This window comes from Puma concolor, chromosome B3, assembly GCF_028749965.1.
Source record: "Puma concolor isolate L17-30 chromosome B3, mPumCon1.1.hap2, whole genome shotgun sequence".
Classification (NCBI taxonomy): domain Eukaryota; kingdom Metazoa; phylum Chordata; class Mammalia; order Carnivora; family Felidae; genus Puma; species Puma concolor.
The window spans coordinates 65,661,190-65,676,189 of record NC_141672.1 but is presented as its reverse complement, the minus strand read 5'-3'; the positions used below and the strand labels follow the sequence as shown (position 1 = coordinate 65,676,189).

The 15,000-nt window shown below is 39.2% G+C and overlaps 1 protein-coding gene and 1 long non-coding RNA gene across 11 annotated transcripts in view; one reads left to right on the top strand and one right to left on the bottom strand.

Annotated features, from left to right (window-relative positions):
* Window positions 1-15,000, top strand: part of NPAS3 (neuronal PAS domain protein 3) — an 865,390-nt gene that overhangs the window by 633,426 nt on the left and 216,964 nt on the right. The gene's annotated exons all lie outside the window — the stretch shown is intronic.
* Window positions 9,171-12,367, bottom strand: LOC147580030 (uncharacterized). The gene is made up of 2 exons (XR_015252444.1): window positions 12,270-12,367; window positions 9,171-9,282 (listed from the first exon to the last, which is right to left on the bottom strand). It is a non-coding gene; the product is annotated as an uncharacterized LOC147580030 (long non-coding RNA).

Genomic DNA, 15,000 nt, shown 5'->3' with positions numbered 1-15,000 from the left:
CTTGCTTTTAAATATCTGTGCAGAGAATCATTACTCCTTGATGAAATCAAAAGGAAGGGGGTAGAGGAAACAGGCGCAAAAATTAAAGTGTTCGGAGGCATTTCACTTTAAGATCAATCAGCAGCGACTATGTGGAAATGAGGTTATTCTGGCAGACAACTTCTGAAGAGCAAGCAGGGCTCACCATTCCTAGTTAAGTATGGGGATCTCCTCAACCTGGGTGTCCCAGTGTAATAGGGCTGTTATTTGCAACCCCCTGGTTCTGACGAGGGAAACATGATCAGACTGTGTACTCTAGTTGGCCAGGATCACTTTGAGCTGCTGTGCTGCAGAGGCTTAGCATGCTTGTGATGTCCTGTCTGCATATCTGTGGGAATGACAAAAGTCTGCACATCCCTCAGGACAGAAGATGCAAATTACAGGAAAATAAGAGGTGAGACTGGGAACCAATTCCTTGAAATAAAAAAATAAATAAATAAATAAATAAGAAAGGAAAAAAGTAAAAAAAAAAAAAAAAAAACCATAATTTTTCCAGTTCATTAATTAAAATTGACATTGCAGGGTTTGCAAAGACCAGGAAACGACTGCGCCATTTCACCACATTTCAAAACCTTTTCACTTGAGCAGACAAGTAAATCATGCAATTACTGGGACTCATTCAGCTCTTTAGTAAAAACACAGGCCTGCAACCTTGGGTGTAACATACATTGAAATTAGAAGAGTTGAACTGAAGATATTTCTAAAATGTCACAACTGCTCTGTGACACTGGATGATATGTTTATCCATTCATTATCACTGAGAACACCTGGGGCGGTGCTCAGGAAATCAGATAGTGCCTTTTAAAATAATTATAAAAGAAGCATAGATTAGCAAGCTGAGGGGGAAATAGACAATCCTGAATCACGATGCTCCTAATTTTGATCTGTTTGGGGGCATCAGCTTCCAAGTCACAACAGTGTAATAACTGACTGCAACTGTCAGCAGCACTGAGGAGAGAGAGTGCCAAGTAGGACTATTTCTAAAAAGCAAATGTTTTCCTGGAGATGAAATCCCAAGCATTCATTTTCTGTTTAGAAAATTAAAACACCACATCCATTGGTGGTGTTTCTGGTGTCAGTTTCTGGCTTGATCCTTTTGTCTTTGGAGAAATAGGAGACAGCGCTCCGGACTGAGATCCAGGAGACCTGGTTCTGGTCTTGCCTCTGCTGCTAATCAGGCAAGGGACCTTCCAGAAGCCTGGATCTTAATTTTTCTTAAGTGTGAAATGAGGGGGTGATTTCTCAGGCTCCTTCTTCTTTAAAACCTGTGCTCTCTGAAATTCATTCAACACTGGACGTTTTCTCCTAAGCACTAGGGTAGGGGTGGAGGAGGGGAGCCTGGAAGAAGTAGGCTATTTTATTTTTAACCTTCAAAGGAATTTAGTTGAGCAGATGCTACCCTGAACTAGTCAGAGTAGAAAAGAAATGATATGGCTTTTAAAGGGCACATCTAGCATATCTACTGGGGTAAAGTAATTCTGGCAATGCTTCAAAGGATATAACTTTTGATGGTAAAGTAGGTAGGCTATGGAATGAAATCACATATGGCAGGCTGTCAAAGTCTCCTACACTTTCAGTACATTTATATAAGTGCAAATGGAGGCTGCTTAGATGGGGCAATTTCCTGCTAAGACTGCTCTCAGATTATCTGATATTATTTGACTAAATTATCTCTGTAGAAGCTGAGGACAACTTTTATGATCAAATATTTTGAAATTAGTTTTCCTCGTTGGCAGATTATCTGAAATATGAATTGCTCTCGTTTGAGCACTTGAAATTGAAAGGCTCTGGTAACAGCAATTATAGAAAAACAAGGGTACTGAAGTGCTGTATATCACGCTGAAGGGAATATGTTTATAGGTCAGTGATGTCAATAACTGTAGTTCTCCCAGATACCTCGCCGTTACCCTTTTATCCTGGACTAATTCAAAGGACAGACTGACTTTCTTCTTAACAAGGGTATTTCATTTTTGCGAATAAGTACTGATTTTATTGACTCTAGACACTTAAACATGGTCAATTCATATTTATTACATTTCTCAAACCTTTCATAGGGTGTCTGAGGATCTAAAATGTACGAACACACTGAAATGTATAAAATTCTAAATAATTCTGAGCTATTATTATCTATATGATTGACTTGTGTATTCCTGGTGTCCTCTCTGCAAAGCCGTGGCATAACTACGTGGATCTTCTCTGCTCACGTTTATAACTTCCTGATGAACATTAATTATAAGTAACATTTATGAAGCCATTACCCTGTGCCAGGCATTGTTCTAAGCACTTTCCTGCCATTAAAGTTTGTAACGCACCATTGTTAGGCCTGGTGACTATCCCTATTTTATAGGTAAGACAACATAGGCTCAGAGAGGTAAAACAGCAGGTCATGCATCTAGAAAGTGGCAGAACCTGAGTTTAAACCCATCCCACTTTAAAACCATCCCACCTCAAAGCACTCATTGTTAACTGTTAATGCCATCTGCCTCTGGGAAGTTTTAGGTAATTAACAAATAGAACTATTCAAGGTTTATGGGTTAAGAGAAACTGAGACTTAGAGCAATTAAGCATTCTGCTTAGTATCATAAAATATTCTCACAATGCCACTGTATATAAATGAACTTCTGAAAACATCGGTAAAGTTATATAGTTATATCCAAAACTTCTGATGTTGCACATTATGAGAAATACTCCAAGATTCGATAGGAGGCCCAGTAATCAAGAACAAGGGTCTGAACACAGCATACCCATGGTATTTGCCACACATTTAATGTGTCTTCAATCATGCCAGCATTCGGCTAGTACTGAGTGACCCCCATGTGTCCAAAATTGTGCTAAAAACTGATGTTGTTAGGCATAGTTCCTGCCTGCTCAAGGACCCAGTGTCTTCTCTTCAAGATGCCATAGGCATGGCAACCAACTTGCACTGATCTGTGGAGTGTCAATCTCAAATATTTTAATGAATAATGAATGTCACACATTACAGTCAAGAGATGCACTATAAACCGCAGGAGCAAAGAATGTGGGTAACTAACTCTTCCTGGAGGAGTTTGAAACGGATTTGCTCCGTTTATTTATTTTCATTAATGATAATGATAATAATAATGATAATATAATAATAATAATAATAATAAATGATTTTTAGGTCAGGCCTTGATGGGCATTTTCCACATGGAAAAATGGAAAAGTGGTATTCCAGGCAAAGGGAGGCATGTTTGCAAAGTCCTTGCTTATAGTAAGAGAGGAGTCTGGGAAGTTAGGACAGAGCCAGATTGAAAATGGTGTTGTAGGAAGCTAAGGAAATTGGACTTTCTCCTTTAGATTCTGGGGAACCATGAAATGCTTTAAAGGGAAAAGTGAAATAATAGATCTGTGCTTCAGGGCCAAAAAATTTTATTCTGGAAAAAAAAAAAAATAGAAGATAGGTGGCATCTTCCAATTAAAAGGCAGATAAATGGCCCAAGGAAGAGATGAAAATCAAATTACAATAGGCACACCAGTAGAAATAAAGAAAAGGGGATGGATTTGAGAGGCCTTTTTCAGATAAGATCAATGCTTGGTGACTGATCCAATGTGGTGGAAAGCAGGAAGGAAGTGCATTTTTAAAACTTAGTTCCAATTTAGACATGTGGCATTTGAGAAACTTGTGGGATGGCCTGTTGGATAAACCGACTTGAGAGCTGGAAATAATGGGTTTAAACTTACAGGTTGGGCAGTGGTTAGCATGTAGATTGTACCTGGACGAGAAAAGGTAGATGAGTTTCCTAAGGATCTTGAATTTGCAGTTCAAGAAGGCGGGAGTAGGGGCCACTAAGAAAGTAATCCTGAGAAGATCCAAATTTACTGAGAGGCAGAGAAAGAGAAGGTACTATGTAAAATGAAGTAGAAATGATCAGAAAGTGGAGCACGTGGGTGGCTCAGTCTAGTAAGCATCGCACTTTGGCTCAGGTCACGATCTGAGTTTTGGCTTGTGAGTTTGGGCCCCACTTCAGGCTCTGTGCTGACGGCTCAGAACCTAGAGCCTGCTTCAGATTCTGTGTGTGTCTCTCTCACCCTCCCCAGCTCACGCTCGCTCACTCTCTGTCTCTCTCAAAGATAAATATTTAAAAAAAAAAATGTTTTAAAAGAAATTATCAGAAAGTGACCTGGAGCATCTCTTCCTCAAGAAGAACCTGGAAGATGTCATTAGGAAGGTCAAAGGAAAAGAAATTTTTCAGAAAGGATGTGATCATGTGCCTGAAAGTTAGAATACTATGAGGACAGGAAAAAGCCATTGCATCCAGCAGTTAGATTACTAGCGATGTGAATGTCATCACTAACACCATGAAGGCTGATACCAAAATGCAGCGGGTTGTTGAATGAGAGGTACAAATGTATCTAGCTGTATTAGCCTCTCTTCTAAGCGGTTCAGGGGTAACGTGGTTGGGTAGCAGATGGGGAAGGTGGTTTGGGGGAGATGCAGGGCTGCTAGATCTCATTTTTCAGCTTCTTTGAGTTGAACATTAGGTTGAGAAGTTAGGCATGCAGAAAACATATATTAAAGATTCAAAAGAGGGATAATCTTTGGACCCAGGACTCAAAAGGATAAGCTTAGTAGTGTGAAGGCCATGAACCTGAAGAAATAAAAAGGAGTATTTCTTGCTTCTGCTGGAGAGAATTTGAGGTATGGAGGAGGAGAAGTGAGGAGGTATGAATTTGAGGTATGGAGGAGAATTTGAGGTATTTGAGGAGATTGGAGGTAGAGGTGGGGAAGGAGAGAGATTTGTTTTAGAGGAATTCATCGTGTTGCTCCCTGGGTAAAGGTGAGGCCAGAAAAAAAATCTAGGTAGTTGCCTTTGCTGGAATTGATCAGCCTTGGTCCATCCACACAAGGGTGCAACAGACAGAGATAGGAAGTACCAGTGGGGGTAGCGGTAAGGAAAGATCAAAGCAGGAAAGTCCAGTCAAGGTCAAGGCCAGGGTAACTCCCTTTTCTGTCAAACCCAATGTAGGTATCTCCCATGAGCCAAAAATCCTAGGATACTCTGGAGGGAGAATGGATTCAACAGTGGGCCAACACCTTGTGCAATTAACTAGCACCGTTTAATGTAGCTCATTAACCACCACTGTAGTCTGCCAGTGCTGACGTTTCCACTGGTAACAGATGCTGAGGTCCACTCAGAATATCAGAAGCCAAGATTCAAGGGTTGTATTCACTAATCCCCCTACTAACATCTGATCATTTGTATAGAAAGGAAAAAAAAATGGAGAAAGTACTTTCTGTTAATATTGTTAACTTTGAAATCCCATCTTTGCTTCCTTTTCTGCTTCCGTTAAACCTCATATGAGCAGCCCATATGATGGATGATTTTGCAAGTCTCTCTTTGACTTTGTAGATTTTCCATTGGTCTTTAATATTCTCTCTGAAGACTGAGGCTCCCACATTGCTGTTCTGCTCATCTGTTTCTCCAACAGATCCATACATGATTGGTAAAGAATATCTTCAGGAGGCACAATGTCTGAGAACATTACAGTCCTTCACTGAGCTCTTGGTGAAGGAAGTGATTTGTTTGTTTTGTTGTTTGGAGTTTATTTCATGGTGAAAAAAGAAGCCTTTCTAACTGTTCTGTTTAATTGTCACTGGTTATTAAATAGACAGCTGTTTAATAATTATAAGTAGACTTCTTATGTCTACCGGAGTGATGATTTGGTTCACCTCAGAGTAGGTGATACAGAAAATATAAATTCAAGATCTGGAGAAAGAGTCTCAATCCTGCTTTTTGTTTCTTCAGAACGAGAATAGAATAAAGGAAATAAGGAAAGGGAGTGGAGAGAGAGAGGGGAAGCTAAGAAAGAATAAATTATTGTTAGTCCCCCCCACCAGCTCCTTACAGCCCACCTTAACCCTTGGTTTGCCAAGTACAAACCGACGACAATTGGCATTTTACAAATATCTAAATGCAATGTATAAAGTAAGCCATGATATATGCCTGCTTGCAAAAGTGGGCCTATTAAATGAAACAAATGCCATCCGTGTCTGTTTCCAGCTGAGGTTATAATGTGTGGGGTGGTCGTGAGAGCCAGTTTCCCTTGCCTTCGGTGTCATAAACCACAGTTTATGGTACCATATGAATTTGTAGAGCTGATTGTTTTATTATATTTGAGTGTAAATTTTTCATCCCTTTCAGTTCTGCCACCATTCTGGGAGAATACAGGTTTTGTGCTGATACGATGTTTCCCAGCTCTAGGCATGGCCTACCCCTACAACTGACTGTAATTTACTTTTTGGTGTCTGTCGCCTTGAGCTTGCCTTCTGACTAGCTTGTTGAATGATGTGCTAATCCATTATATTTTTCAGACAAGTGTATCGACCAGTATAAACAGACTGGAGGGCACAAGCCTAAATGAAAGCTATACTTCCCTGAATCATTTAAAAAGCTCCTGCTTGGTGGCAGTGCAAAATAACTTGGCTCCGTACATTAAGTAAAGGGGAGGGAGATCTCAATAAATAAAACAAAAAATTGAAATATCCCTGCCTACAGGAGCTTAGTCCAAGTCTCAGATGTTCACCTTCATTCACCTCTATTTTTGTTTAACATGATCAGAAGGGGCCACTTTAAAATGTCCTCTTCTAATACAAATCCAGAGTGAACCACAGCATTCAGCATCTCCTGCCACTGGTGAGCATCCTACCTGATCCTCAAGTGTCTTTCACCTGACGTCACTTGCATAACTGTAGCATGTTGATAAACAGCAGAGAGCAGGCACTCGGAGGAATGGCGGCCCAAAAATGAAACTTTAGCTCCGCCCCTTCTGAGTCTCTCCCTTTTTCAGAGATGTGAGAGCAGATGGCCAAATGGGGTTGAGGGAAAGTAAGTTTCAAATTAATCTTCCATTTTAAAAAAAAGGGTCAGCCGAGCCTAAGCCCTTTGATTTACAAGACCAAAGCCATGAGGTGAAGATTTACTGGTCGAAATGGAAGTCAAGATACAGTAGCCGCTGAAACTTGTGGTCGGTACATTGAGATTTAGCCTGGCACCAAGTAACGTTTTGGAAAAGGTGTTCTTCAACAAAAAATACAGCACAACCACAGGAAAGCAATTTCCTGATGATAAACAAAGGCTCAGTATTTTTTCTGACACCTTTGATGCCTGTTACTTTTACAAAGAGTTGCATTGGGAATTACTCCTATCTCTTCAGGTTACCAGTATAAAAAATATCAATCCATTCTTCCCAAATCTCTTGCTCTCTGCTTCCTGAGGTTTGAGAGGCATACTGTGTATTTTTTGCATTGGATTTATTCTTCGTGGCCAGATGCAGACCATGATAGACCCTTTAGTCTGCAGAAAGAGGGGGAGGTTTCAGAACACATTCCTGAACGTTTCATTGGATGGTCATGGTCATCATGTAAGGCTAAGTATGAGGCTTTTATGCCCATTTGACAGATGCAGGAACTAAAACTACCCCTAGTGAATGGCCAAGGTCATAGAGCTAGTAAGTGGCTTCACCTCTGACTTCCCACTTCCTTTCCTGTCAGAGGTACCCAAGCAACACTGAGACTTTTTACTCTCCTGCTAGGGAGGGGAAGCCATAATGAGCATGGCATGGTCTCTCTTTCCTCTATCCTGATGTAGCAAATGCTGTCAGGCCACCAACAATCCAGCCCCCAAAGAGCTTTGCTCTTTGAGGGAGATAGAGGAAATTAAAACGTTGTTGAACGAGAATGTTTGTGGAGATCTTGAGCCATAGCCCTTAGGACAGTTTAAAATTCCGAGCCTGCACATGCACAGACCTGTATAAGGAGAATCAGTGAATAAATCCTTCCCTCAATTCCAAAAGCAAATAAAAGGACCTTTGTGGCCACACACAACCCTTCTTTGATCTCTGGTGCAGTATCTCTCAGCTTTGTGCCTATTTTAAACATACTACATGGAGTTTGAAATTCACTTCTGGGCCTTCGACAGCCTGTTGGGTCAGCGTGTTCTTTCTAGTTATTTCTAAAAGAAATTACTGCCCACAGCTCTCTTTGCTATTTTGAGAATTCTAAACTCACTCTTCCTTCAGCTCCTCCTCCCATCATGAATCGGATGAACTACTGCTAGCCATCCGCTGCTCACTCAGAGGTTTGGCCAATGGGCCTGGTAATCTATCCTGCATTTATCAAGGGCACTGAATAGTTATTGACTGACTGACTGACTGACTGAATGACTGGATGAATATCCTCCAACTTCCACAGAGTATTTTCCTCATATGAATAATCCTGCATTCAGGGGAGTTTTAATGAGATAGTCCATTCTGAACTTTGTTTCAATCTTCCACATTAACGGACTGAGGGGAGGCATGACTAGGATCACTTGTAGTTTAGGAAGACTGGTTTGATGGGCCAACTGACTCATCATCTAATCAAACCAGGGGAAAAAAAAAAAAAACAGAGTTACCTTTCCTCGCAGAACAACACATTCAAATAATGGAGTTCAAATATTATCGGTGTTGACATAGCAGGAAATGGGAATGAATTTATATTTATCAAGAATAGACTATGCACCAGGCTCAGTGTTAGCAGCAGTAGCATTAACAACAGCAGCAAATTATATCTGTTCAAGCAAATGTATATTCCAGAAACTATACTAAATGTGTGACTTCTCAGTTAATACAACAATGATATGAGGTAGACCCTATCAACAATAGCTTCATGAGATAGATTTCATCATTCCCATTTTAATTTTCATTTTTGAGAGAGAGAGAGAGAGAGAGAGCAAGCATGAGTGGGGGAGGGGCAGAGAGAGAGGGAGACCTAGAATCTGAAGCAGGCTCCAGGCTCTGAGCTATCAATACAGAGCCCAACACAGCACTTGGATCGTGACCTGAGCTGAAGTCAGATTCTTATCCAACTGAGCCACCCAGGTACCCCCTCCCCCCCCCACACACATCATTCCTATTTTATCCAGAGTAACCAGTACCAGTTGAAGAGCTCTAACCTCTCTGATGAAAAAGTAAGGGTGTTTGGGCAGGCTTTATGGGGAAAATGAATCCCAGGATGTATCTTGAATGTAAGTCCTCTTATTCACACATCTCAGTAATCAGACCTCATACCAAAGTGAATAAACAAATACAAAAATAAATCTCCTTTGGATTCAAATAATAAACCTTTGCAATCAGAGAAACATCATATTTTATTGGATGATTTGGGCTGGGCAGTTGAATGATCTATAGGATCTCACTATGTGACTTGACAGATTTCATATCTCAGTTCCTTGGTATTTTCACCTGTAAAACAAGAATAATTACTCAAGCTCTCTATATATTATAATGAGAGATGATAAAGATTGATGGAATATAGATGCATAGAATGAAAGATTCAGAATAAATGTACTCCTGAGTTCATAGATCTGCTATTACTAATAATGGAATTGTCTTACTCAGAAATAGTGTCCCTATTTGGTTGTACATTTAATTATGAGTCATCTTTTTCCCCCTCATTCAACCAATATATATTAGACATCTACTCAGTGGCACTATGGGGAATAAAAAGATAAAGAAGTCAGCCTCAATCTAGAAGTTAAAAAAATAACTAATGTAATAAAATACGTACCTTGATTTTTTTTTGAAAGCTGCCAAAGTTGGCAATAAAGCTCTTGTTGTGTCTCCATGATGCCAAACATCAAGGAAAAATGGAAAAGTTCAAGCAGTAATACAGATGTTTCAAAACATCTGGATGTTTGCTATCCTGTAGATTTACCGTATGGATCTCCTACAAAGCTCTTCCGTTGTAGTTCAGGCTTTCATAATTAATTTGATGTTCTGTTTTTTGTGCTTCGTAGACCAGCTCTTTTACTAAAATCCCTTTTGTCGGTCATAAAAGACTAAACCTTTTGTACTTGATGGTCTTAAAGCTACAGCTGCAATGTGTATAAACCCACGTGCTATGCCTAGTGATAGCTTTTTAATATATTTTAAGTGTTCTGGGAGTTGGCCATGAGGCAAACTAGGTAAGTGCTAACAGGGCTTATAGTCAAGCCAGTTAGAGGCCATGGGAGCAGGCTTCCTGAGTGGAGGTTTTAGAGCCACCAATCCCTTCTTGATCCATTGGGTAAAGGGAAGAAGCTGCCAAAGGTGTGATGTGAAAGCTGGTATCTCAGACATGTCAGATAAAAAACCATTGTTTGCTGTGAACCTAATCCGATGCTTAATAATTTCCTTCTAAGATGACTCCAGGGCAGGAAGGGGGAAGGGAAATAATTACAGGGGAACCGAGAGAGGCCAGATGGCAGATGTGTTTGAAAGGCCTGACAGTGACCTGTGGGCTTTGAATGCTGGGGAGCCTTTTGCATCTCCTTTACCCCAGCCTGCAGACTTCCAGCCAGGGTAGTTACCCTCAGTCCCCGCAGGGCAGTACAGAACCAGGTGTGGCTGCCTGCTGCCTCATTTCCTTGCAACTGAGGCCATCATCTTCCTGACTATAAAACAAAATGGCTCGGCTCACTCTAAGTTTTCTTGGAAAAAATCTCATTCTTATTCATATCTGCTGGAAGCCCCAACTCTGGCCTAGAACTAACTATGCTTTGTTTAATTTTGTTGGTTTTATTCCCCCCCCCCCCAAAATGGCTCATGTTGTTTTAATTACTTTCTGTCAGTACTTGGAAAAGCTGGTTTTGAAGTAGCTGTCCATTCCCTCCCCCTGCCAAACATGGTGATCCGTTTATGCTTCTAAACCCAAGGATTCATCCACACATCAAAATATGTGAACCTTAGCAAGATAAAAGCTGTCCAAACCTGATTTTGTTTCTACACAGATGGCTATAAACATGACACTGGGATATTAGTCTTGGCTTTTCTTGACAGACCTGAAAATTGGCCATGCAGAACTGTTTAAAATTGGTAGGAAAAACTTACCCTGAAGTTTACTGTTGATGAACACAAGAGAAAGCACGTAATTAATGGAAATGCATGTCAGAATAAAGAAAAATGTGTTATTCCCTTCACTTCTGAGTCCTAGCCAAAGGTGTTGAATAAAGCTAATATTTCAGAGGTACAAAGGGGACTGCTCTCATTTTAGTGAAGTAAAAATTTGTGTTAGAATTTACATGTGCACATGTGAATTTATACCCTGAAAAGTCTTTTAATTAAAATAGATTTCTTAATTACAAAAGTAACACAGAACAAAAAATCAAATAGTATAGACTAATAAGAGATAATATCACATCCATTCAGAAGAATAGAGTATAAACATTTTGATGTGTGTCTTCTCAGATACCTCTTTATGGATTTATATTTACATATTTCTTGTATTTGTTACTGCTGTGACTCTTTGACAATTTAAAATATAGAGTTTTTTTCATTGTTGATAACTTCACTTACCAAGTATTGGCTGCATAGTATTTCTTTTCTAAAAATATGACATAATTTATTTAACTAGGCTGTTACTATTGAACATTTAGATCATTTCCAATTTTGTACCACTGCAAACTATATCTTTTAAATGTCTTTGCAGGGAAATTTTTACATGTGTTCCTATTATTATGTTGTCTGGATAAATTTCCAGAAATTCAGTCAAAAGAATAATATGTCTTAAGAGATTTTTATACATTTGGCCCAATTGACTTCAAGAAAGATGGTACTGGGGCACCTGGAGGGTTAAGCGTATGACTCTTGACTTTGGCTCGGTCATGATCTCACGGTTCTTGAGTTCTAGTCCCACATGGGCTCTGCACTGGCAATGTGGAGCCTGCTTGGGATTCTCTGTCTCCCCCCCCCCCGCCCCTCCCCAACTCACTCTCCGTCTCTCAAAAATATATAAATAAACATTTTTTTTTTAATTTTTTTTTCAACGTTTATTTATTTTTGGGACAGAGAGAGACAGAGCATGAACGGGCGAGGGGCAGAGAGAGAGGGAGACACAGAATCGGAAACAGGCTCCAGGCTCTGAGCCATCAGCCCAGAGCCCGACGCGGGGCTCGAACTCACGGACCACAAGATCGTGACCTGGCTGAAGTCGGACGCTTAACCGACTGCGCCACCCAGGCGCCCCAATAAACATTTTTTAAATTAAAAAAAATATATGGTACTAATTGACTTTCTCCCAGCACTGTATTTGATAGTCCATTTCTTCAAACCCTTGCTAGCACTACGTTTTGTCTTTTAAAAAAAACATGATAAGTTGAAGGAGAAATGGCATTCTCTTGTTTTCCAAGAAGTTTCATAGTGTCTTGTCTAACTTTGAATAGATGATTGCTCAAATGTTCCATAGCTCTTACCGAATGCACATGCCTGGGAGACTGATGTGTAGAGTGGCCGTGCTGGTCTCATGTTGCTGTAGCATTTCCACAGGACCCCGTGGCATTCCTGGAGTCTGCACAACATAATATTATTATCCCATTATCTGTGGGATAATTATCCCAATATTATCCATGTCTGTGACCGGCTCTGTCTTGTGCTTCTATTCTAGTTTTGTGTTCATTCTGGAAAGGACAGAGTAACAATCTACACCATCTAAAGAGTTGTTTTACCCCAACTCTTGCTCTCTGAAATCATCGTGTCTCTTTTTTTATGTATTTGTCTACTTCTGTACATGACCTTTTAAGTTTTGAAGATTCTTCTCAGAAAGAAATGCAAACTTCACAGTGGATATTAAGATAATGTTTCACCTGACAGAAAAACAAAGCAGGCTTTAGTTCCTATAACTAATGAGGACATCTTTGTCTTAAATCGCAACTTCAGAAAAAGTTCTGTAAAAAAGCACACGGAGATCATAAAACATCTGAAATGATAAAGGCATCTAAATGAACTAGTTTATTTTAGTTAGAAAATAAATACTTTTCCTTACCTCAAAGCTTCCCTTAGTGCTAGATATTTAAAGTTTTCGATACTGTTTTTTAGTGCTAGGGGATAGCATGTGACCTGCCATTGTCAGCACTGTTATTAAAATGGACAAGAAAAATCCTGTACTGAACCTTGGATGGGCCCTAAGCACTACAGAAGGCCATAGCCTTCTACCACCTCATTTATTTATGTGAGTTGAAAGGATGAAAATTAACAATGGATCTCTCCATCCAGGCTACTCTTAGGGGTTGGAGGGTTCTAGGTTCTAACATTGTATAATTGTAAGACATTCTTTTCAGTTTTGTCTAAGGACAGAGAAAGAACGAGTTAAGAGTCATGCCTTGTATGGCCAGTATGATAGCAAGCATTCACTCAAGTAAACCTACCCTGTTCGGGGTTCCCATCATATCTGCAAAGTATCTGGTTTAGGGCAACAGAGTTGCAACCTGAGAGTGGGGAGGCTAAGACATTGTCTACCGTGCCTCAAAATAAGAAAGGAAACATACAGGTGACCATAAAATTGTCCTTTGCTATATGTAAGTATCCGTGCTTAGTGGTATTTTAATAAAGATATGCAATGTCTTTCAGCAAACAGTAATCCCCTAAGAGTTGACCTATGAAGGAAAAAGATGAGCTAATGGTATATCAATTATTAATACCTTATCTAGTGAATGTTTAGGCATTGTGCAGACCTGCAACTCCCACAGTGGAGAAAATAATCCTTTTTTTTTTCTCCCTCCCAATCTGTGTTAGGTCTTACTGGGAAGGAGAACACTACCCAGTTTTAAGAGAAACTTGAAGATTTTAAGAGACTATACATGTGTAGTCAGAAAGGAAAAGGGCAGATGTCAAATAGCATTTTGAAAACCTAAGTAATAGTGATTTAAGAAGAGTATCAGATTGAAGTTGAAGAAATTATATTTACTCCACACAGCTGTGCCATAGTTGAAACTAGTTATAAAATACGTAAGGTTAACCTCTTCATAGTTCAAAAGGTCTTCACTTTGGGTCCAAAGACCAACGTGGAGTCTGTAGATAGACTTGAGAGTCGGTGAATTTGAATGGGGAAAAAAAATCACTTTAATTTTACTAATCTCTAACTGAAATTTAGCAGTTCTTTCTGTTATGAATGTAGACTACAAACCACAGTACTGTGAGTAGTACTTGCATTTGTTATCAGTAGACATTGTATATATATTCATATCCCATTACCACTCTTGTAGATACCTTAGAATATCACTACTCGACAGTTTTTGTAATTACTAAACCCAACACTAGATGTTGTTATTAAACACATTAATAAAAAAAGCACATATATTATTCTATCACATATTTAGAGGATTTTAAAATATTTTAATAACAGAATTCCAGTATAATTGGTTTCAGTATAATTGATTTTAAAATATTTTAATAATAGAATTTCAGTATAATTGGTTTCCTTTGTAATTCTAACATTTTATGCATTTAAAGACATTATTATAAGAAAAAAATGTATGTGGACTTCACCAGACTCTCCAAAGTGTCCACAGCAGAAAAAAAAATTGTCAACCCTCTTCATAAAGAGAAGTGTATAAAAATGGGTCAACAGTGATAAGGGAGAGCTATAGAGAGACATTTTTCACATTTCAAAGTTTTCAAAATCTGCTTAAAACTCAGGTTAATAATTTAAAAGAACTCAGGGTACACGTACTTTAGCTCCACTATTTTAATATTTAATTCCCATTTCTAAGGAAGAAAACTGATAGGACAAGAGCTGAGTCCTGTATAAACTTCTAGCCAACAGAAGGAAATCTTTTGATGCAATAACTTGTCCTTGTTATATACCCAGAGATTTTAGAGCATCATGAAACATACCCAGATTGAGGGGTAGTTCAAATTAAATTCTATCTGCAAATAATTTGACAGCACTTTTTGAGTACCTCCTATATAATTACAATAGTTTTAGATTCCAGCCTTGACCTTCAGGAGTTTACAGTCTCTTTAGAAAAATCAAACAGTTACTGAAGACATTTATGATTGCCTATAAACATGCACAAATAAATAGGGTATTACCTGAGTAGGTGGTTAAAGACTTGGTTAGCCTTGGGTTGATACAACTTGGGAGCTCTGGCAGGCAAGTATGCAGATGTGAAATGGTGAAAGAAGGAAGTATGAAGGCACTTCACA